Consider the following 5000-nt stretch of genomic DNA (forward strand, 5'->3'; position numbering starts at 1 on the left):
TAGAGAATATGTTTAATTCTACATTGGTGAGTTAAAGTCTGGTAGTCTTCTGTACTTAACTGTGCCAGACAGCCTTCTGGTCTACAAATACAAGGTAAGCTCCGTTCTTCTTCATTTCGACTTGAGCGACGGCGAAAAGCGCCGGGTTAGGCTTTTGTCCGCGCAGTGTTTCTTTGCTCAAGTAGAGGGCTTCAGGTGGCTTCACCCGAGATGCACTTAGTCTATTCTTCGTTAAGGGGCGTCGCCAGGAAAAGTTGGTGAGCTGGGTAACTCGGACAATTGACTTTTCCATTTGGAGATCAGCGACGGCGTCGGAGTACCATTTCGTAGCATATGTATGCGCGCGTGCATGTGCACGCTAGGCATCAAAGGGAGATAACAGGAGATGATAACATGTCTCGGCCCGCTATCTCTCACTGACACCAGTGAGATAAGGACTATGAAAGAGAAAACAAAACAAAAGAATGCAAGGCCTGTTGCACGACCTTGGCATGAAGATATATACACAAAATTGTATAGTAATGGCGGTATCGGTAAACAACCTTGAACAAAAGGAAATATACTTAATTGTATGAATATCGGAAAGTAGAAGGGGAACTGGAGGTTTTGGTTGAGAGACTTGGTGATGGTCCTCTATTGCAGTGATAGTGTGAGTCTGTGAAGGGACGGTCTCTATGTCAAGGCCGCGGGGAACTCTTGATATGATCTTTGTGGATGACAGTCTCCATTGCGTGCAAACTGAGTGTTTTAACTTTGTTCATTGACTCATCCCCAATGATACGATAGGGTCCAGAGAACTTGAGGGAAAGCGTCGAGGTGGGTGTGTAGTTGAGGATATAAACAATGTAAAATCAATGGTATTTACTGGGTGTTTTGCCCTGAGTTTGGCTGCTTTGGACATGCGAGATTAGTTAGTGCGTCTGCTTCTCTTGGAATGCTTGTATACAGCTGGTAGTGAAATGATAGAGGTAGAGTCGTGGGGTTGTGTGTGTGGCGGTGCCATTTGGGTTAACATCTGGCGCATCCTCGTGTGATAAAGCAGAGTGAATTTGAGCAATCGGGCTAGAATTAATTGACGAATCAAGTTCTGCATGCTCGGCCACGTTGATATGGTTGACTTTGTGGGTATTTGCTGATGGCAATGCAAGGAGGAAATGATTAGCGTAAATGATGCCATGTTGAGCAGAGTAAAAGATGATATTATGGAGGCGTGGGTTCGAATCCCACCGCTGCCACCAGAATGTAGAGAGTAAGTTTAACTCTACATTGGTGAATTAAAGTCTGGTAGTTTTCTGTACTTGACTGGACCAGACAGCTTTCTGGTCTACAAGTACAAGGTAAGCTCCGTTCAAACATCGAAGGATTGCCAGAAACCTTTTTCATGTACATTATTTACAGGGTTGAGCGACGGCGAGAAGCGCCGGGTTAGGCTTTTGTCCTCGCAGGTGTTTCTTTTTCAAGTAGAGGGCTTCAGGTGGCTTCACCCGAGATGCACTACTGAGTCTATTCTTCGCTAACGGGCGTCGCCAGGAAAAGTTGGTGAGCTGAGTCACTCGAACAATTGACTTTTCTCTCAAGAGATCCTCGACGGCATCGGAGTAACCTTTCGTAGCATATGTGTGCGTGCGCGCGTGTGTACGCTAGGCATCGAAGGGAGATGATAACATATGAATGTATGTATGTATGTATGTATGTATGTATGTATGTATGTATGTATGTATGTATGTATGTATGTATGAATGCATGTGTGTATGTATGTATGTATGTATGTATGTATGTATGTATGTATGTATGTATGTATGTATGTATGTATGTATGTATGAATGCATGTATGTATGTATGTATGTATGTATGTATGCATGTATGTGTATATGTATGTATGTATGTATGTATGTATGTATGTATGTATGTATGTATGTATGTATGTATGTATGTATGTATGAATATATGTATATATGTATGTATATATGTATGTATGCACGAGTATGTACATATGTATGTATATATGTATGTATCCATGTATGTATGTATACATGTCTATATGTGTGATGTACATATGTATAGTGTATGCATAAGTATATTTATGTATATATGTATGTGTATATGTTCATGTATAACATGTATTCCTTACCTCCCCTATCATCTTCAATTATTCTAATTTCGTCTTGTACAGATCTTCAACCTTCCTTTAAGTATCTGTATTTGCAGAACCCTCAGTATTTAATTTACAAAAGGAAAATATCTTGATATTACGTTATCTCGTCTACATCGACCTTCCCAGTTCCAGTTAGCTGACCTATGGATCTACTTGAGCCCATTCTTTTCTTTCGTCAATCGACATCCCACCTTTCTATCAATCCAACTCGCACCTCTCTTCCTCCAGGCCTCGTTTATCTTCCTTTCCTTTCTTGTAATCTGGTCGAAGGCTTTCTTACAATTCTTTCTGCTGCCTGTACCACTTCAATCTCCACTTTCTTTTTTCCTTACACTCTCTTGAAGATCTTTTCTTTTACTTTTCTCTTCTTTTTCTTCCCACTTTCCTTCCTGCCCCTCCTCGTCATATTTCATTCTTTTTCTTTCGCTATTTGTTCACCTTTGATGGCTTTGTCATTCACCTCATCTTCGAAATCATCCACTTTTCCTTATTGACCCAGTATCCTCCACCCCCCTCTCTATTTATCTATCTCCATCTCTCTTTCTGTCTCTTTCTCTCCCCCTCCCCCCTCTCTCTCTCATTTTCTCTCTCTATCAGTCAATCTATCACTGTATCTCTATATATCCATCTATCTTTCCCTCCCCTCTCTTTTGCCTTTGTGGCTTCTTCCAGTGTGGCAGCCTACTCTGCCGCCGCCGAATGCCCTTTAGGGTCACAATTATTTCCCGAACCACCTCAAGAGACGCCCCTAACGTCCATCTAAACACCACTTTGATGTCCTCTATACTGATGTCGAGACTACTTCCATTATTGCGGCTTCGGCTCCTCATCGCACCTTTACTGCTGCGGCAGAATCTCGTCCACCGTAAATGCAGCATCCATAGCGCGATGTGCAGCGCGATCACCACACACATCTAGCACGCGTAACAACGAAAGTGATACAAATACCTGGTATAGTGCAGTGCGCGCGCGCGCGTGTGTGTGTGTGTGTGTGTGTGTGTGTGTGTGTGTGTGTGTGTGTGTGTGTGTGTGTGTGTGTGTGTGTGTGTGTGTGTGTGTGTGTGTGTGTGTGTGTGTGTGTGTGTGTGTGTGCGTGTGTGTGTATGTATGTTTGTATGTATGTATGTATGTGTGTATGTATGTTTGTATGTATGTATGTATGTATGTATGTATGTATTTATGTATGTATGTATGTATGTATGTATGTATGTATGTATGTATGTATGTATGTATGTATTTATGTATGTATGTATGTATGTATGTAAGTATGTATGTATGTATGTATGTATGTATGTATGTATGTATGCATGTATGTATGTTCGTATGTATGTATGTATGTATGTATGTATGTATGTATGTATGTATGTATGTATGTATGTATGTATGTATGTATGTATGTATGTATGTATGTATGTGTGTGTGTGTATGTCCGTGCATGTGTGGTCTTCGACATACATGCGAATCCTGCTTAAGTATCACATTAGAAAATGAAACCTTCACCTGCAAGGACAGCCACAATAAGGCTGCCAACAACAGATGTAATGTATTCCTGTATCAAATTCCGCATTATTCCGATAGATGGAAGCATAAGATAAGCTATTGATATATACAAGTTTACCTTCATTGTTGTTCTACACTTATATAATTCAACCTAACTGTGATTAAAGAAGGGAATAGTCTTTTCTCCCATATTGAACTGTGTTGAACATTGGATAGAAATTACTTAAGTGGCTATGTACTCCTTCCTAAATACAGAATAATAGCCATCAACCAAGCGTATCTGTCTTCCATCTGCCCAAACAAACACAGGAAGTAAACCGAGAGGAAGGAAGGAGAGAAAAAAATTAAATTGGTTAGCGACAGGTGACTCGATTAGCGGTTGTTTGGTCCCATGGGACTGGTTATTCGTCGGGAGGTCAGAACAGTTACCCTTGTTGAGGAACAAATACAAATTTCTTTTCAAAAAGATCCAACAAATACATAAAGGTCAATGAGCAATTTTTTTGGGGGGCAATTAATGAAGATAATGGAAATTACATTCTTCTATCTTTTAATGAGATCACAAGTACTCAGGACAGATGCTCCTTCCACGCCATGTATAGTTGTACCCTTGGGCTATTCTTCATCTTTGATCTCAGTAAGCCGCTTTTGAAAACGCTCTTGTTACTGTCAGGTAATCTAAGAGATTACCAATAAAGTTTGGGCACAACAAGCCGCAATCGATAACATGGTCGTCAAATTCACTTCGACTCAGCCACTTTTATTTTTCCCACGGGTAACAGCAAATGAAGGAACACAGAAGAACGATTAGAGATGCGTTTTTTTATGTCTGGTTATGACAAGCTATTTATCATAAATAGGCGTGTCATGGCTCACCTTGACCAGTTTAATGTCTTAACCGACAAAAGGCCTCAAGGTCTGAAGGCTTGGAAGTTTCTGCATAATATTAGCACGAAAGGGTGTTTTGCCAGAATACCCAAAAGCGAATACACAGGAAGTGTAGCATGACATCATATGAATGCACACACACACACACACACACACACACACACACACACACACACACACACACACACACACACACACACACACACACACACACACACACACACACACACACACACACACACACACAACACACCCACTCACACACACACTCACACCAACACACACACACACACACACACACACACACATATCATATATATATATATATATATATATATATGCGTATATATATATACATATATGTATATATATACAGTATATATATATGTATATATATGATATATATATATATACATATACATATATATATATGTATATATATATATATATATATATA

The sequence above is a fragment of the Oratosquilla oratoria genome, chromosome 20, assembly GCF_046742065.1.
Source record: "Oratosquilla oratoria isolate Oo_2021 chromosome 20, ASM4674206v1, whole genome shotgun sequence".
Taxonomy (NCBI): domain Eukaryota; kingdom Metazoa; phylum Arthropoda; class Malacostraca; order Stomatopoda; family Squillidae; genus Oratosquilla; species Oratosquilla oratoria.